This window comes from Puntigrus tetrazona, chromosome 21 (assembly GCF_018831695.1).
Source record: "Puntigrus tetrazona isolate hp1 chromosome 21, ASM1883169v1, whole genome shotgun sequence".
In the NCBI taxonomy this organism is placed as follows: Eukaryota; Metazoa; Chordata; class Actinopteri; order Cypriniformes; family Cyprinidae; genus Puntigrus; species Puntigrus tetrazona.
The window spans coordinates 17,682,831-17,710,652 of NC_056719.1; the positions used below are offsets into that span (position 1 = coordinate 17,682,831).

At 38.6% G+C, this 27,822-nt stretch overlaps 1 pseudogene; it reads right to left on the minus strand.

The window, feature by feature from the left end:
* LOC122326386 lies at positions 1-26,962 on the minus strand (annotated as a pseudogene).
* Positions 26,963-27,822: the final 860 nt, after the last annotated feature.

Below are 27,822 nucleotides of genomic sequence, written 5' to 3' on the forward strand. Positions count from 1 at the left end.
GTTACAAAAAGCAAGCAAACTAATTATTATGGCCTGTTTGAACTTGCAAAAGATGTAATGTCATTTTTTTTAAAAAAAGGTACCCATAAATAAAAGATGTTAATTAAATAAGTTTACTTTAGGCAGCCTTGTCAAGAGGACCTAAGGTTTCTTGGTCAGGTAGTTGGAAGGGATCCAGCCCTCCATCACTGGCCCATCGCTCGCATTTTTACAAAACCACCAGCCGTTGGTACTTTTCTCCAGGACTTCAAAACAGCGCCTCTTTAAAGCCAGGCGTCTGCTCGCCTCCTTCAAAGTCTGCTACAGCTAAGAACAGCTCCTCTTTGGCCGGCTCCTTGATAAGAGGTGGGAGTTTGTCTCTCGGTGGTCCTGGTTTTTCTGTCTTAATGAGGGGCTTTGGTGGCACTGGGACCTTGGCCTTGGGTTCCTCCTTCTCCTTGTCTTTGGGTTTTGTTTTGGGCGGCGGGGGTCTGCTCTGAGGAGGCATGGTCGGCTTGGCTTCTGGCAAGTCTTTTTGGGAGCTTTGGTGTCTGTAGGACTGGCTGGCTCAGAACTTTTCTTTGGTGGAGGAGGTCTTCTAGGTGCTACAGAAGGCCTCTGGGGAGGCTCTTTGGGGGCTGTTGGTGGCGGTGGTGGTTTAGTTGTTTCGGATGGGTCGTGGCCATTTTGTTGTTTACTGGGGGGTTTTGAGTCTTCGTTTGTTCTGCCGTTATTCGGGGGAGTGTCACTCTGCTGGTTGGGATCACTTGAGTTGGCACTGAACTCTGGAGGTTTAGACGGACGGAAGCTTACTCCGAGGTTTGTGATGTCTAGCTCATTCTTGGCCACTGGCTCTGGTTTGGCTGCAGGGGCGGGCTTTGGTCTGACCACTGGTTTGGGCTTGAGAAACGGAGCTGGGCTGGGCAAATCCGGCTTGTCTTCTTGTGAATCTACTTTGGGTTTGGGAGGCTGCTTGGCCACATGCTTTAGGTTGAACTTTTTCACCTCCTTGGCTGAGATGTTGTGGCCACACTCCAAGCCCATCTCATTGCGCAGGTAGAGCTGCTTGTTCTTCTCCTCCTTCTTTATCTCTGGAGGTTTGTCTGGTTTGACAGGAGCTGGTTTTGGGGTCACCAATGGGATGATGACCCCTGGGGCTGGTGGTTTGGGTGGGAGGGGTTTAGAAGTTCTGCTTTGGGTTTGTCCTCCAGTTCCAGGCTCTTGTTGATGGATTCTCTCCTTGGTGGTAAAGCTGGCTTCTCTTCAGCCGTGGGTGAGGATGGGGAGGTGGTAAGGGTCCTGAAAAAATGGGGCTGCCTTTAACTACATTGGGCTTCCATTCTCTCAGCTTGGACCGGGTGGAGAAATCAGAGTTTGATGAAGGTTCATCTGGTAGAGGTTTGGACCAACTATTCTCAGAGTTGGTATTGTTGCTTGAGGTATCTTCAAGCTTCAGTTGACCCATCTCACCAGGAAGCGGGCCAAAAGTTAGGCCTAGAGGCATTGCTAGTTTTCTTGTATTTATCAATGAATGTGACTGGAGCCCAGCCTTCTTTTTCATCAATTTGAATGTACCACCAGCCACTAGAGTTCTTCTCAATGACCTGGGAGTATAAGATGCAATATAAATGTAGAGAAACGTGTGGAATATTCTGATCTGTTCATTTGAGAGCTAGTCAAAAAGTCCAAGCTTTGCCTCCTCTTATACTCACTTCAACTTTCACTCCTGCCTGGAAGCTAATGCCATCCGGGATAGTCGTCTGAAAGTCAGCTATGGTGTAATACTCCTCCTCTACTTGTGGGGGCACTGGAGGCTTAGGTAGATTCACACCTCGTGGCTAAAATAAGAGATAGGCAAAGAGTTAGACTGTCTAATCTTGTATGCTTCTCAATCCCCAACCCAAGGGTCACCAGACGCTGTCCTGGAGGCCAGTGTCCTGCCGAGTTTAACTCCAACTTTAATCAAACACACCTGAACCAGTTAATCAAGGTCTTACTAGGTATTCTAGAAAATTCCAGGCAGATGTGTTGAGGCAAGTTACAGCTAAACTCTTCAAGACACCGGCTCTTCGGGATCAAATTTGGTAACCCCTGCTCCAACCAATCAAACTCAACCATCATCAAAATTAATTAATCCTCTAAATCAGAGGTTCTCAACTCTGGCCTCAAGGTCCACTTCCTGCAGAGTTTAGCTCCGATCCTAATCAAACACACATGAACAATCTAATCAAGGTCTTCAGGATTACTAGAAAGTCACTGGTAGGCGAGCCAAACTCTTCAGGAAATACTGAAATAAAAAAAGAAAGCACCTCCTGTAGAACCTTGAAGAAAGAATTAAAAAAAAGATTTGAGAAGCAGTTATAAATGATGACCCCTTACTATTGTAAGATCCCGGCGTGGTGGAGGTCTCTGTCGTGCTCCTGCTTCTGTAGAAGAGAAGAGGGAAGAATTTAGAGTTTTTTCTTTTTGCTGTTTCTGTTAGGGTTGGCCAAAGTACATCATCTGAATATTTATTTGATGCTGTATACCTTTCTGATCCAACCCACCACTGAGAGCGCACTACAATCTAGTATCTAAATGGAGCTAATTAGGCTATTATATTTTTTGAATGACACAACTGGGAATGCTTTAGTATTATTTTTACCTCATAATTAGCCCGTAATTAACTCTCTACAAGTGGCAAATGAGAGTAAAAATTTTGTAGAAGAGGTTATTAAACTATCACCAGTTGGCCAGTAACTTTTATGAATTCCAACGCCAATGTTCAAAGCGATAACTCAGGACACGCTGTATTGACTGCTGTTCCGTGAGTGCCACCTACTGTCAGAGAATGAATCTGCATTCTCTGCTATGCAGCATCATTTGAATACTTGAATACTTGTCATTTTTTAGGCTATAAAGGATTTTTTTTTTGCTTACTGCGCTTGCTTTCTGAAAAGGGTGAAAATCGGTCGCGCTGGTTCTCCTTGTTTTTTTCTTTGTTGGCGTTCTGTTGTTTGCAAGCCACATCGAGGCTCATTAGTACTGGCATGACCTGGAGCGCCAGCAGCCATCTTCTGACTGAGGATATCAGCCTTCTTCAGATACTGACGCCGGGGCCCAGCCCTCTTTTCCTTGGTATCTGTTGGGTAAAAGGGACAATGCTGTAAGAAAAGCCTTTTAAGTACTTTTTCTGAGTACTGTTGAGGACATTTGCATTTGGTTTTACCTGATCTTCCACCAGCCTTCCAGGTTTTTCTGAATGACCTCAACAGTCATGCCTCTCTCCAAATCTATTTCATCTTGATCGCGTGCAGAGTATGGGTATATCGCAGTGTACTTTTCTCTGGGGATATGAAAAGGATGTTCAAAAATTAAAAGTGAAGTTCACGAATAACATCCAACCACTACAGCCCATTTACCACTTATGTTTTCTTTAGAAAATGCAATAACGTTCCACTAAAGCTTGACAGCAAAAAACTGTTCAGTTGCTTGAAAACAATGACATTAATACATTTATTTAGAAGGTTTATTGAGCTTACCATGCTGTCATTGTTTTTCAAAAATAGTTGAAAACATGCAGTGGTAAATTTGATGTAGTTTAACTTTTTAAATGGCTGCTTGTAATCTGCATTTGCTCTTTCTGTTTTAGGTTTTGATGAATAGCAGATGAAGGAGGAGTGGGGAGGAAGATCTGATCAGAGACTCGAAATATTGACAGCATAAGCACATCTGCTGGGAAGACTGATTATTTTCACATGCTACCAACATAATCACAATCTAAACATAACATGGGTCCACCGGGTTTGATCGTTTAAATGCTTACTTAGATGAAGTTCTAAGCCATAAAAAAACTAGCTTGAACATTCATTTGTTTACTTTTGCTTTTCTCCACAGTTCATATATTTTGTTCATACTGTTCAGAATAGGAAACGAAAAACTGTGTAAAACTGTGTGAATAAATGGGTCATTCCAATTTATTTCTGATATAATTAACATAATACTAGACTGAACAAGCTATATCACGTAATGCATCAGTTTGAGTTACACGTTAAAGTTTAATTTCAGCAAATTGACATGTTTGGGCAAAAATAATATTTTTTTTTATTGAGTAAAAAGCATATCAAGGAACAGAAATGAATCCCTGTGGCTCTTGGTCATAAATTGAGGTCTTATGAAGCAAAAACAATCAATCTGTGCAAGAAACTAAGCATTATTCACAACATTATTGATTGAATCACCAAGGTGCACAGTTTCAAATAATAAAAAAACTTCTACAAACTCTACTTTTGTTCTACAAAAGTCTTCAAAATACTGTATGGCCTGAAATAACAACAAATGTTAGTTTTTGGGTGAACAACCCTTTAATCTGTTGAAATTGTGATTGTGTCGCTCATTTATATTTGGAGCTTCCGTCATGCATCAGTCAACACCATGTCATTCACAGCGACATTTCATGTGCTTCTGCAATTCCATTTGCAAACCAGAAATTAAACGTGAAATGAAAGTATTTAAAAAAAAAGCTACCAGTGTCACAATTCCCGATTCGTGGCTGTGGTCCAGTTCTAGACTTCCAGCGCATGCAGCACATGCAGGGCTCACACATGCATGCTTCACAATAGAGTGATAAAGTGCTGTGCTCTCCACCTTGACCAAAGCCTGTGCTGAACAGATCCCCTAAGTACGCGGCGACCAACGTGCCTCTCGGCAGTGACCAGAATCTCCGGCACACTCCAGCAGAGAGCAAGCAGACACAGGTCAGGTCTCTTCATACTGGATATACTAGCCTACCAGATATCTACTCTCTGCCATACAGTGCAGATCTTAGCAGATTTTAACCGAGAATAACTCTAACCTTCTCATCTCTCTTGCTATGAGAAACATTGTATGATTTTTTTGTACTTATGTGATGTTAGGGGTTGTAATATTTTCTGTCTGGTGTGTTCTGGATAGGGTGTTTGATAAAGGGTGTTTTAAGTCTTTATGGCTCAGCAAGGTTCACAGTCAATTTTTCACCAAACAAAGTTCTTCATATAATGCAAGTGTACAGGACGTTTTAATTTATAGTAATTTTAAGTAATTTAAAGGATAGTTCACCCAAAAATGAAAATTAGGGCATATTTTTGCTCACCCTCAAGCCATCCTAGGTGTATATGACTTTCTTCTTTCAGAGTTTTTGACAAATTTATCCTGGCTCTTCCCAGTTCTGGGCTTGAGGACGTATGAATCAACTCATCGGGTCATAGGTCAGCCAAGAAGCCAGAATGAAAAATAACCGGAAGTCATGTATTTACGTTATAATTTTAATAAAGTCACATACACTGACGGATGTCTTGGGGTGAGTGGTTTATGCTGGTCATTTTTATTTTTTGGCTACATATTCTTTTTAATCAGTTTTCGGGGTCATTAGAGGATATTTGTTCCACTTTTCAAACATGCACTCCCTTTCATTTTGACCGGTTTCTCAGAGGACAAGTCTCTTTGAGAATCATTTTAATCATCTAAAACAAGACAAACACTGAGAGAGAACTGTCTTTACAGTGTGATCAGAAGGAGACTGTAAAGCTTAATCAATTTAGTCCATTTTCTATTGGGTAACACTTTATTTTATGGTTGGATCTATCAGTAGCATGCATATTACTAGAATATTAGCCATTTATTAGTGATAGTTAAGTGCATATTATTCTATGTGACCTTATTCTACATCCCTAGTCCTACACAGTACCTAAACTTAACAAGCACCCCAAAAAGAGTTTAAACTCTTGACAAGCAATGAATGGCTGACTTCTAGTAGTCATTCTTATAGTTTCCGGATATTAAATTAGAAATGAGCATTAAAAAAACACACACTTTACTTGTCGAGATCCCAAATCTGATTTTATGTTGTTGTTGCAGACATTTGATTAAAGTAAGAGGAACATCTGATGACAGGCAGGACTCTTTACCTTCTTCTGCTGGGAGCGAGAAATCATCAGGATCATCCTGAGCCTCCAGACATGTGGCTGGTACCCAGCCCTGAGCGTCCTCGGTGCTGACAAACCACCAACCTGGGAAATCAGACGGAAAAGAAAGAAAATTAGAGGAGGGTGAGTGATGATGACAGAATATTCATTCAATTAATTTAACAGCACTTCTACCACCGCTTCTCGAGCTCCCCAGGTCTGGGCCTCCCATATTTTTCCAAGGTATGCTATATAAAAACAAGTTGTGAAAGATTATTAACTCTACTTTGGTGCTTCAAAGATTCTGTGCAGTGGCAGGAGAGACAACTTTTTATTAGCTGTGCTCAAATCATTTAATATTTCATAGATGATGCATGATATAATCAGGGATGCAAACTGACCTTTGTCAAATTTTATGATATTTTTTACGCATATAGGCTATTTATTCCATTTGTAATTGGTAATTATCAATATGATGAGGCAAGAGCTGGTTTTTGAACATATGAATGCAATTAATAAACCAAAATTAGCTTTCCTGGTAGCCTCTAATTCTACACACAAACACACATTAATAATATTATATATATATATATATATATATATATATATATATATATATATATATATATATATATATATATATATATATATACATGCACATATATCTACACACACACTTTTCCAGCATTTGTATGACTCTCTGCTGTCTGTTATTGCATGTTTCAGGGACTCTATTGCAACTTTTATCATTTAGCCAGTAGGTATGCCATAACCTAATGATCTTAGTGAGCAATTTAAAATTTAAAATGAAAAACTAATAATAAAGGCAACTGCAATTTTTCCTCCAGAACTGTGAGTTTATATATTACAGTTCTAACGCACCGATGGTCAAGTCAGAATTGTAATAAAGTCTCTTGCCTCAGGACTTTAAAACTACCAATTTATGAGTAATAAAGTCCAAAAGATAAACTCTGGTAGCTTGCAAGAAAAAATGTCCAATCTATTTGAGTACAAACACAGCCAGTAGAGAAAAAATGTTGTTTCCACTATGCAATTCTTGACTTTCTATATTGGGTAAATAATGCAAATGTATGGCGTGACGGACAATAATAGCGAAGGCTGGAAGCACGGTTCGTTTCTTCTCGATGACCTCCACCATCTGCCCCCACGTACAGACTGATTCCCAGAGCTCTCCTGCTTCTAAGCCAGTCGGTGACGGCGCCACGCACTGGTCCAGCAGCAGCCGGGTCGGCGGAGGGGGCAGGTCTCTCCTGGAAGAGACACACAGCTATGGACGCGCTCTCCTGGTGTCCCAGCGCCACCACGGAGAGGAAAGAGGCAAAGCGTGACAGGAAATATCATCAAAGCTGGAAAGCTCCCAGGGTTTAGTGCTGGAGTCTTGCAGGGAAACAAACTCAACGGGCTAACGTGGAAGAGACTGGAATAATGGAAAAGTGGCCTGCCCAACGCGTTTTCGATTGTTCTGCAGGTGCCACATTTACTAGAGTCTAACTGAAAGTTGTGCGTGATGACTAGTTTGGTGATCCGTGACAAAATCATTGAAGCAGATGCTTCAGCTGAATCCATCTCTGTGAATGATTTCATGAGGGTCTCCCAAAAATACCTTTACGCGCGGTGTTTACACACTCTAAAGTCATATCACACCCAAAAAGTGAAGTTCTAATATTTACTCACACTCATGTTGTACCAAACCTGAAAGATTTAGTCCTAAATATTTAGGATTGCTGCTGTGCTTCAGAGACACTAATGAAAAGATTTTTAATGACACCTGGAGAGACGTCCACTCCATACGACCAAAACATCTCAAAATTAATATTAAGTTAAAGAGCTTAAATGAATGTATCGTGTGTTTGAGCCTTTGTTTGCCATATTTTACGAAAGGCTGTGTATTTGCGCTGGTTGGTGCTTGTACGAGCACAGTTAATAATTAAATTGGTAACACTTTTATTTTATATTTGGTTATACCCTATTAGCACGAGCGCTAATAGAATATTATCCACTTATTGGTGCTAATTAAGCACATATTAATGCCTTATTCTTTCGCGACTTTATTCTACATCCCTAATCCTACACACTAACTAAACTTCTTAACTACCACACTACATTAAGAAGCAGAAAAGTAGGTAATGATTGAGGGAAAAGTGCTAGTCATTAGTTGAAGTGAGTGCTACTAAAGTGTTCTAGTTAAACCTGTTCATTGTGTAAAGTGAGTTCTAGTAACTTATTGAATTAATGAAGTTTTTAGTTGTGCAACCCTTGAATAAAAGGCCAAAATCTCAAAAAGAGAAAGTAGATGACTTATTAGTAGAGTATAAGTCATATGTTTGCCTCACTTTCTCTGTGAGTAGAATGGAAGAAAGAAAGAAGAACGGCATGAAGGTGAGTAAATGTAAAAGTTTACTGCAGACACGATTCTCTCATTCTTTTGAAATCATTCACAGACAAAGTGTCATTTCTACTGAACTCAACTCAAAAGCTGCACATTGGTTTCCAAAGCATTTACGATTTTAATGACAAAAAGAGTTCTGACTAACGCTTCAATCTAAGGCTGAAGAGAGAGCACAACCAACATCAGAGAGCAAGTCATCCAATGCAAGGTTAGATATTTTGTAAAACTAATATGGCTACTTCTCTCAAGATCTCTAAGCAAAACATGCCAGAGCAGGCACATTTGAACTGCTAGCGCTTAGCGCCAGTTTCATACCTTGTGAAGAAACGGTGAGCGTTAACTCTGCAGCTAAAGACCGCACAAACACACTACTGTCTGCTAACCCGACTAGGTCTCCTCCGCAAACCACCACTACTACCACACCGCCATGCATGGTCGGGCTGGCAGGGACGGAGCACAAAGCCGGTGCAGCCCTGCCTACCTAAGAGACGGGCTGGCCGCAGCGCACTCTCGAGGGCTCACACACAGAGCACGTGCTAAGGGGCATCTGTTACCACTTTAGGAAAGAAGTCGCTGTCTCCACAATGCCTGATGAGGAACATTTAACGAGCTGGAGTGAGGTTGAGGTGGGAAACGTTCGGGTAACAAAGAAACTAAAGCATCCGTAGTAAAGGGCAGAGAAACTCAACGTTTATGAAGAGCGTGGTCAGCAGAGGGGCACACTAACCACGGACAGATCCGGCAAGATTGGCTTTACCTGACTTCTTTTTTCCACTGGGTTCCTGGAAATGAACATATATGCAAGTTAGACAGGCGTCTTCTTGGCCATCTTTTTGATTCAAAATTAGTTTATATAATATATGCATGTGTACTTCATGCGGTTTATTATGCATATATAAATGCAATACATATGCGTGTATATATTTAGTTGAGGAGGATATGCATTTACCCAATCTCGTAAATAATACAAATTTAAATAAATATTTTCAAAATGTATGTTGTATGACTGTGTGTATTTTATATTTTATATATATACATAAACAAATACATCACACACACATAAAATATAAACAAAGCTTATTTTGCAATGATTAATCATGAATTAATCTTTGCCCAGATGTTTTTCTTAATATAAAGACAGTTTTAGAACCATGTTTGTCTTATTTCAGTAATTCTTATAAACTACTTCTAATTGTTGCAATTAATGCTTTTAAATTCTGTTTTTTTCCTAATTTAATTTTAGTCAAAGTTTTAATAATTTGTAGGTTTTTTTTTTACAATTTAACTTTAAAATATATATTCTTAATATATGATTTTATTGCTAATATCTTTTAAGCAAACGTGTTATTATGCACTTAATTATTACAATTTTATTCAGTCATATATAAATTGGTGTCTGTGGCATGACAAGATTATTCATTTTGTATTAGTTTTTTTTTTAAATCTAATTGTTGACTTCCAGGAGCTGTCAAGGCTAGTGGCTATTTATTTAGATTTCATTGGATTTGTTACTCAATCTCTGTAATATAAATGAAGATGCATTGATTTTGCTGTGTGTAAAAAGGTATGGAGCGATACTGCATTCTTTGGTGGATTCAGGCCTTCAGGACGCCTCAAAGAACACGCGCACTTCTCGCACTGGAGAAATATACACCGGCAGCTGGATCAGGCTCGAGGTGAAAATAACATACACATTTATGTCACACACTCAGAAGCTGCTGATAAGATATAAAGCCTAAACTACAATGGGTTTCTTCTACACAAACATATTTCTTTACCACTCCAAACGCTGTCTTTATAGCATCGCACGCAGCGTCAAATAAAGCAGAGCCACATTTACACCCAAACAGCAAGCTGGCGCATTTTCATTTATTTGATGGTATAATCACGGACGCCATGCAGCGCTTCTGATATGAGGGCACGACACGGTGGGTGATGGCCAGTTTCACTCAGCGCCGAGAGCAAGCTGTTTCTGCTTCAGATCTGCAGCCCCTCGCCTAATAAAGCCGCGGTGCCTCCTGGGCTGATACAGAAGATGCTTTTGCCATTGTATGTTTTTTGGCAGAGGAGCTTTAATTTCATTGTGCCGGAGTGTTGCTTCGTGAAGTCCTTCAGACGGACGCCCCTTCTTCTGAGTTGCGACGGCCGACCTGACTGGAATATTAAACCGCACGCTCGGACGCATCTGCTCAGGCCGCCCTTTCTACCCCGGCTTTTAGACCGAGCCCGGACGGTTTCTCGCACCGCTTTCCTGACTCGGCCAAGTTACTCGCAATTGAGCGCCGGTGCTCAATTCTCTTTAATGAAAGGGGGTGTTTTGAATGTGCTTGTTTTGAGTCAGAAACAGTGACACTGCTGATGATCAGTTTGGAGATTGGAATATTGGATATGGATCTTATTCTTTCTTGCCAGGATGTGCACGGATGGATGGCTCCCCAGGGTTCGGCATCTGACCTCCCGCCATTAGCATTCCCGAAGACGCTGCTATATGGAGGCGGCTAATTAGAGTAAATGCACTTCTATTGGGTGGGTGTGCATTACCTTTGATTGTTTTATGTGTGTATGTGGCAGAGAGAGATGAATGTTTGTCTATATCACCCCAGAAGGGCGCTAAGGCACTGTGTTCATAAAAGAAGGGGATTGTTCACTATACAGTACATACTGTACTACTTTACATAACGCCATATTCTCACCAGTTGTCCTTGTAGTTTAATGACTGCTTATTCATGTGAAATTTTCTATGTAAAACCAAATTAATTCTTTTTCATTAAAATATATATTTTTAACTTGCATTTGTGGGAAACTGTACTTTTTTCCCTCTAAAGAACAAATACTTTCAATTAATTTCAGATTTTCAAAAAGTAATGGCTAATATGTTTATTTTCAAGCCAAAATAACTGAAAACTATTGGTTCTATTCACTCCAACAGAACAAACGCTGCATGAAACATATGACTCCACTGAAAAACAAAAATCCAAAAATAAAATACATAATTAATCATAATAATATATAATAAAATAGATAAATATCCTATAATAATATAATAATTAATTATATTAATAATAATAATTAAATATATATATATATATATATATATATATATATATATATATATATATATATATATATATATATATATATATATATATATATATATATATTTTTTTTTTTTTTTTTTTTTTTAATATTATATATATTCCCAGAATTGTGAGATGTTTGTTTAAATAAATACAAATATTTTAACACACAATTTGACATTGTAGCACGTGGATTGCAAGCTTTTTATTATGTACTTTCTGACGAAAAATTGTGATTTTACCTTTTGGCTGAAATGGTGGAAACAAGCACTCCATATACTACTCCAGTATGTAAATTAGAATGCAACCTCTAGAGAAATTAGTCATCTGAGTCTTAAGTCTTGAATTATTAAGGCTAATCAGATATCTGGGGTCTAATTAATCTTGTCATATTTATTTCACTAAAGAGGGAATTACTGTAAACAATGAACCATAAGATTAACCTCGAACACGACAGGACTGGGATTCATCAGCTGGACGATGACACCGCTTGTTTACGGTCGACGCTTGAGGAAGTGAGAGGGGCTGAAATTGATTGAACTGAATGGTGACTTTTAGACGCTTGGTCAAACAGCTGAAATCCTCTCGGCAGATCATGACCGTCACTTGCAGGCACCCCTCGAGAAAAAAATAAATATTTTTGAAAAGCAGTTTCCTTTAGAAACAGCCCTTTAAAAGTCAACAGAAAGCCATGATGCTACGAAGGCTAACTCCCAGCGCAGCTCCAAACCCCAGCTCCTAAAGCAGACAGCACGCTGCCAAATCTGGATTCTGACTTCTTTTTCTCCCTCTTAACCTTCCACCAAAAGCCTGACAGTCACTTAAGACGGAAACAGTCTTTTGCGTTAAGGAAATTCAATCGACAGCAAGAGACACTCTATAGAAACCTGGCTCGGAGCGTGGACTTTAATACACGATCTCTCAGTTAACCTACTTCTACTTTTTTCACTCTGAGTCTCATGAGGTTCTTATAAAAGGTGAGCTTGCTAGCCAAGACGTGACATTACGTGTCAAAGTCTGAGCCACTAAAGATACGGATGCTTTCTATTCAGCGAGGTGTATCAGTGTATTCGAAAGATATCAAAAACTACAGCAAGCTGCTTTTAAACGTTACAAAATATTGCTACTTCAGAAAAAGGCTAAGAATCCTGAAATATGGCAAAGTGTTTCACATTTTATAATTCTTAAAAATCAACTATATAAATACTGTCACATATTAGGGATCATTTCTGGAAGGATCAAGGATGCAACACAGCCTCTTATCACAGGAATAACTCTGACTACCAAACATAAATTCATATTTATTATGACACTCAAATCCAGCTTAATTTGCTTTGAAATGTGTTTTCCGGCCGGAATGTCTGTTTTTGTTGTGGTTCGTGTGGGATCACTTCACTGCCGCTTTATCCAATCGCATTCCGACAGCTGCTGCAGTTGGTTTAAAACATTAGCCATTGAAGACAATTTAATGACCGCGCTAGATATCACAGATCGTATCGGATTTCAGAAAGACACGACGCCCAGAGGTTTATTAAACAATGATCGCCACCTAACGCCGCCAGTTGCTCTGTTCTCGTCGTGGCGTCCTCAATCTGGCAACCCGAGCGACGCAGGAAGGAGGTGAGAAACAACACTCTCTAATATTCAATTGGACCGCGGTACCTACCTAGCCGCCCAATATCACATACACACCGCGACTTTTAAAATGCATTCGAATAAAAAAACGCTTTTTAAAATTAACATTTGGCAACATTGCAGGCAGCAAGTATTAAAACAAACAAACTACTCCTGACAAAGTCAATGTTTAGTTACAAGACTGTGAATATTTATGCCTTTTAATGTCACTGATATACAATACCTCCATGTAAAATCCTAAAGTCACTTGGATATGGATAAGGGCATTTCTTGGGTCATAAAATTTTGATGATAATCCGACACCTTGAATAATATCAGACTTTTAAATGCAAAATATTTCACTTGTAACTGAAGTATACTATACAGTATAACTTTAGCATAATCAAACATACTTACCTATAACTGCATTCTTACTCAATTAAACGTATGGGCCAAGTGGTACAAATTTAGTCTTTTAAATTGATCAGGATCAGAAGTATTTTATATTAAGTCTGCAGGGTATTTTGCACAAATATGAATTCAAACAAATTGTATTAGCGTAAAATTAAAGGTATTTCAAACACAAGTATACGACATGCTATTAGTGCAGACTACTGAGAACATGGCCTTTTCTACGGAAATGGGTTAACTTCTGCTAAATTCTCCTTTGGGTTTAACTGAACTAAATAGTCCCAAGCGCTGGAGAACAACGGGCAGGATGTTTTCTCTGGCTCAGGTGAATTTCTGCAGCATATCAGAACTAAAAACATGATACGGTTCTCATTGCAGGTGAGACGAACGCCAGCGACAGGTGATGTTGTTTTCAACTTACCCTACAGTACTCATTTATGGGTTTCAGTCGCCCATGGCCACTGCCTCGGATGATGGCTTTTCCTGAAGAGGATCTTGCTCCAAGTGAAATCAAGACGATCATCATCTTCATTCTCTAATTCCATCAGCACTCTTTACAGGGCTTAGGCAATTTAGGGAAGCTTTGGGAAATGTCCTTCATGCTTTATAACCATTTTATCAGATGCTGGAAGACTACAAGCATGAAACTTGCCCAAACAAAGACCGTGGGCCCATAAAACAATACCAAGAAATGAAATACAAATGAGCCTCTTAAGTTTTATGAGTCATATCCTGCTGAACCATAACCATACTGTGGTCCGTTTTATTGAAAGAAGTGTAAAATATAGCTAAAACATGTGGAAAACAACAAGACTTCTCCCACCCAAGGCCCTGGGGTCGTGGGCTTTTTAGCAACGCAAGCATTCAGAAAAATGTGGTTAAAAACACTCGGTGTGTGTGATGTGGTGCGTGTGTGTGTTGGGATTGTGCAACAAAAACCCCGCTCACACTGTATGAAATCAACTACTCAGGAGATTCTGAGGTGAGGGACTTTTTATCCGTGCGCATATGTTGTTGTATGATAACACCAATTGCAAAATCTAAATGAATCTCTCTCAACTGAAGCAATTATGGTTCAACTGGGAATTTAAAACTGACTGGAAGGTCTGTCTACAGCAAGACAAATATTTTAAGCAGTAAGCACTTCAAAGAAATCTAACAGCCGTTAATGCATCGGTTGTAAATTACAACTTTTGTCTGATTAGTTTTAAGTGCTCAAAAGAGGAAATTGCCTAAAAAAATTTCTTCTAACTTCCTGTCTATAATAAAGAAGAAAAAGGGGGACTTAACAATCTTAAGTTTACAATTATAATTTTTAATTGTATATTTTACTAGTGCGTTAATGATTAATTGTATCCAAAATATGTTTTGTTTTATATAATATATGCGTGTGCTATGTATATTTATTATGTACAATACATACAATAATAATACACATTGGATAATATTTACACGTGTATGCATTTACGTAAACCTAAATATATGCATGCATGCGTTTGTATTTATTTATACACACAAAATGTAAATTTCAGCAGATAAAAACTTCTTATTTTGGATGATTAATCGTGATTAACTTTGACAGCACAATTTTGTATTTTTATGGTTAATTGAAAAACGGCATTATCTTTATACGCTAGTACAATTCAGGTAAAGATCGACCAAAATTATTAGAACATGAATTCATTTTTAAAGCAGGTGAAAATGGGGTTTCAACCCCAAATCATCAATGAAACGTGCATAAACATCTTGTTAAAGACTGGAAGCGTCAGTAGACTGATCTGTTTTAATGACAACTGATACAGTGCGTAAGTCTTTAATGAGAGTGTCGCAAAGCTCACTAATGGATGTAGAATATACGCACGCCGGCGTCGCTAATTACAGGCGCTTTCTGTGCAGACTATGGAGCCGTGCGCCAGCGCCAGAGTTGAGATAGTGGTTAAACGCCAAAGCGCTGGTAATGTGAGACGACATTCAGGTGCTTGCACGGTCTGATCCACGAGCAAACAGTCCTTGCAGGCTGCTAAATTTACAGCCACAGGTGTTCAGTCTAAACCAATAACACTCCAGACTGCCCACTCCTGCATATACATGTCATGAAGCCAATCCATCAAAGAGGTCTACGGCCCTGTCCAATCATCTGAGTGCCAGACGCTCAGTATGTGATCTTGAAATTCAGGGAAAGCAAAAGAACTGAACTGAATTTCCGACTTTATGCTGTGTGCATAGTAGGAAAGGGGCTTTCTGGAAACGATGTTTACCTGGTAAAAGGGAATGATTCTATGCTTGGATCCTTCTCTGTCCGCCTTCCACGTGGGAATTTATCCAGAAGCTCCATCTGCAGAACAGTGATGATGAAAAGTTTAACATCGGTTTGTAATGGCAACTGTGGATGCAGAGCAGGATTGACAGGAGAGTGAAAAAGCACAAGTGAATGTGATTTTTGCAGTAAAGGGCCGCTTGATTATAATGCATTCAAAATGCTCGCTCCCCTCCCCGATCTGTGTGCGTGGCCTGTTCTGCATGGTATTGGCACTGACATAGTGGAACATTTTATACTCCGGTCCTGAATGCCCGTGAACGCTCACTCGCAGCTATACGTTATTTCTCATTTGCTGGTATCTAATAAACATTTTCTCCCATCTGTGGAGTTTTTGTTACGCAGGTCTTTATTTCAGCCAAAAGCAGCTGGGGACTAATGAAATCACACTTCATGTCTTTCCAGAAGAGCAGAGCTGAAGTAGATCATACGTGCATTTTACACATTCATGCCTTTGATGACTATAGCAGAGCCCAAATCCAGCAGAGCCGCCTATACAATCAGGTCCTGAAGTATCTGTGCACGCATGTGAAAGAAAACAATCAAGATGTGATTTGATGGCTTTACTTTAAGCACTGCATGACTGTAACACAAAAAAACGACCAGTTCTGAAGACCCGTGGTTTACCCATAATGCAATAGTAATATAGAGCTAACCAGTGAAGAAATAGGTGACATTTCTGTATAATGTTGACCCCTTGAACAGTAATTCTGTAATCCAAGTAGATGAACGTGATTCTCTGGCAGCATTATGCTTTGGTTCTTACAATTTCTAAATACAATGAAATCAGCTAAGTATAACAAGGTTAATGTTTCAAACATCCTCAAACTTGACCTAAAAACCAAACAATACAGTTAATAAAAGGAAAATGTTTGCCAAAGCAAACTGCAAGCCATTTCAGATCACTTTTGCAACATAAGATCATCGTTGTACTGGTGCGCTTTAGAGCACATTTACTATATTTTAAAAGCCATAAACAGCTGGTTATATGATGCAAATATCAAAATATATCAGCTTACAAAACATAAGCACTACAGTTGATTTGAGGTCATATGAGTTTGGAAAACGGTTTATTAACTGATAATTCGTTCTGACTGCAAGCATTGTGATGGCGCGTAATGAAGTGCCGCAGTATTTATTTCAGCCGAAATCGTTTCAGTTGTATGTATATGTTTTTGTAGGTTTGCAGAATGGTAGGTTGGTCATTTACGCCATTAATTTTGCTTCAATGACTTAATGAGTCGCAAAAAGTCTGAGGGGACTGATGTAATGTGTCTGATATGAAGTGCATTTAAATACGTGACATAAGCATTTCTAATAAGTAACAAAAACAAAAGCGACACTGAATTAGCTCGTGGTTTTTAACATACACTTGTTGTAACACCAAAGGCACGCATACACATTTAAAGACCGAACCTCAGCGTGCCTTAGTTCTCGCCCGCGTCTGTTTCGAGACTAATGATGGGAAGCTGGCGCATACGCTATCATGCCAGACAAAGTTTTATTGTTGTCCGCTTCATTTATTAAGCTGAAGAACAATGTCTTACTGTGACTCAGCACCATCAGAATGATTTGCACACAGATAAAACGCTGATTTTGACAATGAATGAGCTGCACGGGTCCATAACAAAGACTGTTTTGAGGTTGCATTTTTTTGCTGCATATAACCGTGATTCACATTTTTCACAAAACTTCGATAGCTTACAATGCACTCTATCTAGCGCACAATGCATGTGGGCATTTGATAATTGCCAAGCATAAATAGCTCCCTATTGTAATGGCGCTATTTTACGGTTACGCCTTATAATTACACAAACAGTATGCACACTACCCGTCAAAAATTTGGACACCTGCTCATTCATTAGTTTTGTACATTTTATACGCTGCTATTCAGTTGGGCTTGTTCCGGGTTTAGTCTCACATTAAAGTGTGTGTTTCGAGACATGAGCAGAAGCCTGCTAAAGCATTGAAGGATTGCTCCTCGAGAGAAAAACTGCTCTTTTTCCTTCTAGGAGACAGATTTGTCTGATTCTTCATCTCTTGAGAGTAAGCTGAATAAGTCGGCAAAAGCCAGCACACGACTACCTCAAAACAACTTCAGAGAGAGTTTGACTGACAGGCGATCCCGAACAATCACAAATACAGAATCTGACTTTTTAGACAAGAGCAGATTAAAGGGCCAGTTCACCCAGAAATGAACATTCGCCTCATCATTTACTTCCTGGAGTAGTTTCTAACCTGTGAATTTCCCTTTTGTTCTGCCCAAAGTTAAAGGGAAGATTTGTAAACCGTTATGGTTCACAAAAGAAAATATATACTATGAAAGCACCTAAACAGCCTGATTACACACTTGTTTTTAATCTTCCTTTGTGTTCGTCAGAAATGTGCGATTATCCGCATATGTTTTGAACTATTCGAGGTGCTGAACGATGCACTGAATTTATGATTTTTGGTGAACTGCCTTTAACATCGGTTAAAAATGCATCAGTCGAAACAAGATTCTCCGATGTTCATTGGTGTTTATTTCAGCTTTATCTAGCAACAGGAAGAAAACGGGCTTGTACTGAAATAACACACAACAAATACGATGAAGTGAGAAAACCTGATCTTAGTGGAAGCTTGCATGCCAAGATCAGCACTGGCCACGCTCATGCCAAGCCTCATGCATTAAACGGTATAGACAGTATAACAGTAATAAATAAATATTGTAACACAGTAAAAATGGTTTCGGTAGCCATCAACTTCCACTGGCTAAATAAAAATCAATTAAATGAAATGATGGAAATGAAATGGTTATGGGCAATTGCTTCCCCACATTTCTTTGTTTTTTGTGTTCAGTAGAATAAAGTCGTACAGGCATGGACCAACTTGAGGCTTATCCTTTTGTTTTATCCAGAGTCTCTAGAGCTGGTGTTTTGAAGAGAAGATAGTAAACAGCCTTAACTGCAGAGCAGCGTCGGAATGTGAGTTTAGTCAAAGCTGCCAAGAACACGTACTCTCTGATAAACCCATAGACTCAGTTTCTTCTTGTGATGCCTGAAGGACAGAAAGGACACGGATGAGAATCACAGCCATACGTCCGAGCCTGCTCAGAGCAACATAAGTGCTCAATTCATGATGATCACCATCTCAGAAACAGACATGCCTCAACAACACATTTGTTTTCAGGCTAAATATAATTTGTGTTCATATATGAATATTCTACCAAACTGCTTGGCTGGGTGAAAGATTGGACTGTGAAAAGAAAACGGGTTTTTGATGCTATGCGAAACATCTTTCCTGCAAATGTTCTTTGCAATGTTTTACTTTAAAGCAAATATTTTTGATGCCACTGTCATGCCGTGTGAGGGACACTTGAACATTACATCAAAGTTACTTTTATGTTTTAACATTTTAACATCATGAATTGGTATATTTAAATGTGAAACATAATAATAACTATATTTAATCTTTTTAAAATATGCAAATTCCACAATTATGTATCGTACTACTAATTGAATGTATATTAACATTTGTATATTTATTCATATATTCTCGTGTCACACCTTGACTCTTTTTCTGCTGTTCCCTACTTTTCAGTTGTCTTAATTTTCTCATTGTGTCTATGTTTCGGAAGCCTGTGCCAATCATTTTGTGTAACAAGTCCAGTGTGTTGAGGTGTGTGTGTGTGTGTGTGTGTGTGTGGTTATTTTCTGTCTGTCTGCTCTGCCTATTTGCAACTATATTGATAATTTTGTGTTTGGAAGATGAAAAAGACTGATTTAGCTGGTGTTCTCGCTTAGCGCTCCTTTCTCGTAAACAGATACTTCATATTTTGTATTTAGGTTGACTTTCATTAGCGTATACAAATGATTAATCAACTACATCCAAAAATATAATAAATTTGTATACGCTGTAAATTTATTAGCTATGCATGAAAACTAACATGTATGCATTTAAGAAAATATGTTATGTTTATATTCTAAATGTAATTATAAAACATTTAAACATATAAATGTAAGTATTTTCAAGTGGGTGCATTTGGCATATACTACAAATATATGCATAATGTAATGGAATTTTTTTGCATGTGTGATTTATAGCAATTAATCACTTGACGTACAAACTTTTTAGTCTTTTTTTGCACTCCATTTATTGTTCCGATAGTGTCTCAAAACATTACATTCAATTATACTGGGGTGTTATTTTAAATTTAATAAAATGCTACGAAAGAGCTGTTAAACTCTGCAAGCCCCAACGTGTGGTATGAATGAAAGTGTGTGTTTCCGTTTGTGAAGAGTTACGAAACATCACAACCATTCAGAGAGCTGTCGTAAGATCCTCTTCTTCAGTGCTGGCAACAGCGCTTAGAGTTCCCTTAACAACACGGGAGAAAAAGCAAAGAGTGAAAGGAACGGGAGGGAGAGCTGAGGAAGAAGCCATTAAAAGCAGTCACTAGGTTAAAGCAAAAAAATAAATGTGTAAATCCTGAGCCTCAAAACTTTTTCCGGACGGGGAGAGGAGGGTCCAATGATTTTAAGATCTAAGGATATTGTGGCAAAGTTATAGCTTTCTCTTATTCAGACTGATTTTCTCTTTGTTCCACTCTAATATAAGGTTGACTCTAAAGAATAAACACTCATCAACATGAGATGAGACAAACAGATACTTGACTCTAATGACATGTTCAATGACACTTAATTATAAAAAAATGTAAATAATGCATTAGTATTTTGAAATAAGTGGAACTAACTAGGCCGTAACTAAGGGATTATTTTGCAATCAACCAACAACCAGCCTAACCTAGTAACTTCCAGGATGACTGATGAAGATAATTGTCTCCAATAAAATATCAAAACCATGGTTTTAATGAATAACGCTTAAAATACAAAGTAAAATACCTACAGATAATGCATTTTAAAATCACACAGTCTTTGAATTTACTGGTAAAGGATCATCTTGGCGATCACATCGTTTATGGAGATGATTACTCTACGAACGCCTCGTGGTTTATGAGATCAAACTATTCTGATGGGCTAGTAGTGTTAGTTCGCTTCTGCTCCCTCAGAGAACTCATTGACTCCAAAGTAATATCGCTTTTTAAAACGCATGATTATTTTTTTTCCGCACGCCGAGATCCAGAGCGGTGCTAGGAAACTTTAAGCCCTGGAATCACAGGAGAAAGACGAAAAATATCATGCACGCTCCAATGAAGTATTTCATACGCTTTCTTTTGAATCTCGCCACAGGAAAAACCAGTGACCGTGCTTACGAACTGAAAAGGAAAATAAATGAGCCGTGAGGTTCTTTATTTATTATAAATGTAATTTGACATGTAAATCGGTCTGGGCAATTTGTTCATCGAGGCCAACTTCTCAAGGATTTAATAGCTATGAAAGCAATTTTTTGTTAAAATTATATAAGGTGTGAAGAAGAAAAATAATAAAAATGTTATTTTTCAGATTTTATTTTTAATTATATCACTTTAAATAATGTTTATATATATATATATATATATATATATATATATATATATATATATATATATATATATATTTCTCTTGGTATTTACAAATTTATGTTATTCCTTTTACCTTGTGTCTGTATTTTTTATGTAAAAATATGAATATTAATACTACATAATAACGATATTTACAAGGATGCACAATAGATCAGGACGTTAAATAGCAGCAACATTACAAGTAATTCAAGGAAACATTTACGGACCTATGTTGAGTGTTCGATTTAGCTTGTATTTTTCTTTCCACACGGCTCAGATTTCTCTGTGGAACTGCTCAGTGGAGAAAAGTCTGTAATATTTTAGGAAGCTGTGGGCGGAGCTCACCGCAGGGATTTCTGGAACATTTGTACAAATTTGGTGAATAGCTTCCAGTTGTGCTGGAGCGCTTCTAATAATAGTGGTTTTGCTCTAAACTGTTTGCGAGGAAGATCTGTGCAGAACACCTTCGTCACAGGTAAGCACAGGCCTTGAAGTTTAACGCTTTGATCTGTGTGTTCAGCTGATCTCAACTCATACTACTTTACATTATTAATATCAATCAGATTAAATTATGCAAACTCGCTTTATGATTAATCATCATTTATAAACTGGCGTCACTAAAAGACGACTAATTCGATAAATCAAATAAATCCTATGCTCTGTTTAATTAGGCATGATTAAATATATTCCTTTTTGTGTAATTACTAAATTAATTAACCCTTTACATGAATAGCAGTGCATTGAATTGCATTCAAAAATAAAGGTTTTGTTTCATATAATTTATGTACTGTGTATATTCGTCGACACATACAGTATATCATGCAAAATACATTTTCACATGCTTATATTATTTTATAACCATTTAATGCATAAAATAATCCTATTTTTCTGAAATCTATGCGTGTACTGTGCTTTGAATTTATTTCGCCAATATGCACTCAAATATTACTAAACTAAAACGTTTATTTTATTTTGATGAATCATTTGACAGCACTAACTAACAGCGTATGAATAGAAGCTGGTGGAAAGGAAGTGGTGAAGTTGTGTTTCACTTTTTCAAAAGATCTGACTCTCTGTACAGTGATATTCTGAAGGATCGCAATGAACTGCTATAAAGACAGTCTTCTTCTCAAACAAACCGAACAACCGTAAAAAACACCAAGCACTAGCAACACTTTCTTTGTGTGTTATTTTAGGACAATGTGGTCGTGGATGAGATGTCGTTGCACAACTCATGAAGTTTCTGATCAAAACAGGAAAGTCTCAGCCATCAGTGACCAGGATGATCAAACATCACCAGACCAGACCACAGGTTACGGCCGTACTGGTAAAGTGCACACTCTGAAATCCAACAGGCTCCACGCTAGTTTTTAGTTTTCAGTATTACTGCATGTACTTTTCATTATGACAAAGCTAAACGAGCGGACAATTAAATACTGCTCATCTGGGCTGCATGATTTGCCATTTTAGCCGCAAGTGGATCACTAAGACGGGCTTTTTATTTTGAAAGCTACACTTCAGAAGTTGGCGCCTGGCCAAATGCATGCTAGAGCCATTATTATAAAGTTCTCTAGTAGCTCATGACACACACAGCCTCTCTCACTTTCGAATATATGCTCAATCAATTCACTACAAAACACAAAGTCACACAATAAATAGTTTTAACATGAAACAAACACGAATGAACATCAAAAGGGCAGTAGATTCTGCAAGCACATTGGTCGGACTTCCTGTCAATCAAACTCTCATGTGCTGGGTATAATAAGTCGTGAAAGTACCAAAAAGTACCACAATAAATAACAACTCTATTAATAAAACTAATTTGTGACTGTTATATTAATAGCTAATACTCTTATAATTTATTATTCATCAGCGTGTCATATTATTCACAATTTGTGTGTGTGTGTGTGTGTGTGTGTGTGTGTGTTTGGCGACAATTTTTGTGACATGAATTTGTTTTGTTTGTCTTTAAAAAAGCAAATGTACACTATTATGTAATTGGGGGCAAAAAGAAGAATTAGTATTATGTTGTGGCCCAGTGGCCAAAGCTGTTGAGCTACCAGTATGACTACCAGCCTGGCCCCATTGACTCAGGACTGGCATTACATCTTCAGCGTTTACTGGCAAAGAAAGGCACGCTCTACTTTAAGACTAAAGGACGCCAATATTTGCTTTCTATCATCCCAGTGTTATACTGAAGAAGCTCAAAACTCACCTGAAGGTCGAAAATTTACTGTAGCTACCTGAAAAATGATCTCAGTGTTGCCAGACCACGCCACTTTGATGATGTAAACCTAGGTAAAAAGAAAGAGACTTAGTTAACCCAGATTTACAATTAACACAATACACACACACACAGACCACACCTTCTACGAGCAACTACATCGCTATTGACCTCATCGCTCCAAAACCAGTGCTTAGTGTTTTTTTCCTCACGCAGCTTCACCCAATGGAAGACTGGAGCTCTACATCTCTTCTGGAATCCAGAGCTTTGACTATTATTGGAATATGTGTTTATGAGAGAAAACTACGTGAACATTGTAACAAACGCTCTAGTTACTCATCGCTTGCAATTTGTTTGCAGCATTAACAGCCAACTGAAGAAAACATTTTCACCCGGCAATTAGTGTACAAACAGTTTAGTTAATTTGGACTAGTTTACTGGAGTCTAAACAAAATACATTTAAATTAAATTAAATTAAATAATGCAAATGCAACATTCAACTTTTGGCAGCAAAATTCTGTAAGGAGAAAACTAAAAACAGGTTTGCTGTGTATGGTTTGGTATAGCTGCCTAATCTGGGCCAAAATATGATCATTATGTATCAATATTAATAAATATTTTTAAATAATTAAAAATATTCATATCAGTAATATGACTGTTGCTACTACTTACTACTCTATACAATTAATAATAAAAAAATTTAAAAATAAAATAAAATGAGAAATACAAAAAAGATCACTATTTTAAAATTGCTAATATTTCACTGTAAAATGTTGAAAATAACATTTATAATTTAATTGTAAATTTTCTTTTTCAAAACACTGAACCATATTTTGACCAAAAAAATAAAAATAAATCATTTGATAAAAAATACTTTCAAGTAATGGGAAGACAGCAGCTGGGGTGTTTCTTGTGCCATTTTGGGTTGATTTTTGATGATTGTGTTTTTATTTTCCCAAATATGAGCAAACGATAGAGATGTTGTCTTAGATTCAACCGTTTCCAACCAAGTCGCTCCCCGTCTGGCCTGTCCTCAAACACAAAGTCAACCGCTCTGACATGAAGTCTGCTTTTTCCTCCTCCGTCTCTAGTAGAGGGGGGAAGGAGGTTTAGTTCAGGAGGAGAGAGGGCCGCTTTCAGCAATGCTTTCTTTTCTCAACGACCGCCTGCAAGGGGATTCCCACACACATCTAGGAAGCAAGGGCCTTGTATTGACTGGGTCTGATCTGCCACACGAGGAGCGTAGCCGCAGGCCAATAGTGATGTTTATAGCGCATCGACGCCCCTTATCACAATGTGTTCCTGCCAGAAAAACACTCAGTTTTCTCAGGACGCATGATGTTTGTAATGACCGGGTCGGGCGGAAACCGTGGCTTTATTATTTTAAACGGATTGATGCATGCTGACTGGAAATGCAGTAAGCAGAATTATGACTAAATAAGCCTGATGTGGAAGCTGCGCCCGCTCCAGGAGCTCGCATCAAGGCCAGCTTAGATTCTCCAATAATACACACACACACATTGACACACAGCACGTACACACACACACTGGCAAAAATGACAGCTGCAGTTCAATTCTTGATAAATAATGCACCGTCAGATGCGCTCGCTTGAGGTGGGGATTTTCCAGCCTCGCCTTCTGCTCAGATGGCACGATTTCTCATTCTGACAGTAGATGCTGATGTGAGTTTTCCAGCCAAGCGTAGCAGCGCGGATCCTTCCGTGGGATAACGCATGTTATGTGGCTTTTAGGGCTGATGTTCAAGCAGAGCGCAGGTCAACTGTTGCTGCCAGATGAGATTATGTGTCGCTTTGGCATTTTGCATTCCAGCCTGTTACAGTTCTCATTTAGTTGCCAGTAAACACAACACTATGAAGTAGATACTACAACCCCATCGTGGAGCACTGCATACACGCTCTTCAAAGCGCCAAACCTCACAGGGCCGGTAATTTATGTAATTAAATTGTAATCAATGAGAGCAGTTAATTCAGCTATTTCTCTGGTGTATTTTTATTTTTCATTTATTATGAATTGTACTACTTGAATACGAAATATTTCAGTGCTGACATTTATTCAAATATCCATGTTTTTGTGTGTGTGTGTGTGAGAGTCTGTCTGTGTGTGTGTGTGTGTGTGTGTGTGTGTGTGTGTGAGAGAGTCTGTGTGTGTGTCTGAGAGAGAGTCTGTGTGTGTGTGTGTGTGTGTGTGTGTGTGTGTGTGTGAGAGAGAGTCTGTGTGTGTGTGTGTGTTTGTGAGAGAGAGTCTGTGTGTGTGTGTGTGTGTGTGAGAGAGAGTCTGTGTGTGTGTGTGTGTGTGTGTGTGTGTGTGTGTGTGTGTGAATAGATAAATAAATAACCCATTTGGAAAAAAATATGGGTAGTGCTTTTGAATAGTATTATACTGTATATATTACAGCATTTATACTACTAATGCATAAAGTTTACTGACCAAATGTAAAAAAATACTTATTATACCTTAGTTTTAATACAGTAAACTGTAAATATTGTATTGTAATATAGCCTATAATTGGAGAACAGCATGAAGTACAAGTATGTGGGTTATATTACTATGTGTGGGAATAAAATGTATTTATTTATTTTTTTTGGAGTGGAAATATGACTAAAAAGGTTTGTCAGGTTTAGTAAAAATCAGCTTCATTTCAAAGTACAGAAAAGAGCAAAAAATATTCTAAATACTGAGCCCAAATCTCAAACTGGAACTTTATAAGCTTCCAGAGGATGTCTATTTTCCTTTGTCTCTGCCAGTGGTTTATATCTATTTTTGCATTTTCTACTTGTAAAGCAGTACTCACTGGTAATCTCAGGGACTCTCAACATTGGCCCCAAAAGACCATTCACTTCTATATATCTGCTCCTGCAAAGCACAATGCCGTATCTAAATCCAAAAGCATCTAAAAGTTAAAGGGAAGATACGTCAACTTCTTGGGCTTTGTCAGGCTGGGATCTCCAGGGTTAGGGGTGTTGAAGGCGCTTTAACTTATGGGGGTGTGTGAACAGGGACAAAAAGGCCCTGAGATAAACACGGAGAGTCCCAGCAGAGTCTCTCCAGAAAGTTAGCAACTGCCTAAAACTCACTAAAACCTCGGGCTTACTGGGATTTATACAGGCTTTGTGTGCTTCTAACAGACTTCTGCCTTTGTTATAATTGATGCAGATGTGGAAAACATCTGACTGGAGCCTGATACTACAGTATAGATGGGTTATAACACGCTGATTTACCTGGCCCTCCAGCTTTAACAGTGTACTGCAGCTGCTGAAATGGAATACGGTAAATATAAAATACCGACTCTCGGCGAGTCGTGCTGAAGTGTAACCTGATCCTCCCATGCATCTCCAGCCTTTGTTCAGACAAACCAGAAACAACCTCCAAAATACACTCAAGCGCGCCTGTTGGGTGTCGTGGGAAAAGTTGGCCAAAGAGCTTCGTGAGGTCCACTTACAGTGTTTGTTGGGGTTTCGTCTCTTTTGCACGTCTTGAATGGTCACTTCTTGTACAGTCCGCCGCGGCATGTTGCTGCAACTCCCCAGACGTCTGGATGCACCGTGCTGCTCTTTCCGCGAAAGAAGATCTGGCCGCTTTCTCCGCATCGACTTCTGCTCATTCGCTTGTTTGTCTGTCCGTTTCTTGCGGGTTTATAGTCCACGTCGGATTTCCTGCAGTCTGACCGAGAACCTCAGCCTATCCCAGCTTCACCGACTCTAATTCGACCAGCTCAACGCAGTCGCGCGTCAGCCATGGGAACGCGTGACCTATGAATATTAAACACGTTCGCCGAATGACCTTAACTGATTGGCTCAAAGGCAGACGTCGGTAAGTGGGCGTTTACTAGCTGCCGAATTAATTATTCCATATGCATGGCGAATGACCAGCTTATGAATATTAATGAGAGTACGCGACTTGACGATAACCGGAATACTAAATTAATATTCATGTGAGTTAACCTTCGCCATGGTAACGATTCGTCATTTTGCTCATCCGAGACCAACCCAGCAGGACAACTTAAAGGAAAAGCGCAGAATAATTTCCTTTGGCACAATTGCAGCTTTCACTCTCTCTCTCTCTCTCTGTGTGTGTGTGTGTGTGTGTGTGTGTGTGTGTGTGTGTGTGTGTGTGTGTGTGTGTAGAGCCCCCATATTTATTTATTTTTTATTTATTTTTTATTATTATTTTTTTTTCAATAAGCATTAGCTGTGTGGAATACCAAACATAAGGACTACAATGTCAAGCCTTATAAATATTCTACTGTACAACAAAGTAAGCTATGCAAATTGCATGTATATCTCAATACGCCGGTGTAAAACGAAAGAAAAAAAAAAAGTTAATGAGAAAACCGATGCCAGAAGCTTTAGTAAATATCATTTGGTGGGAT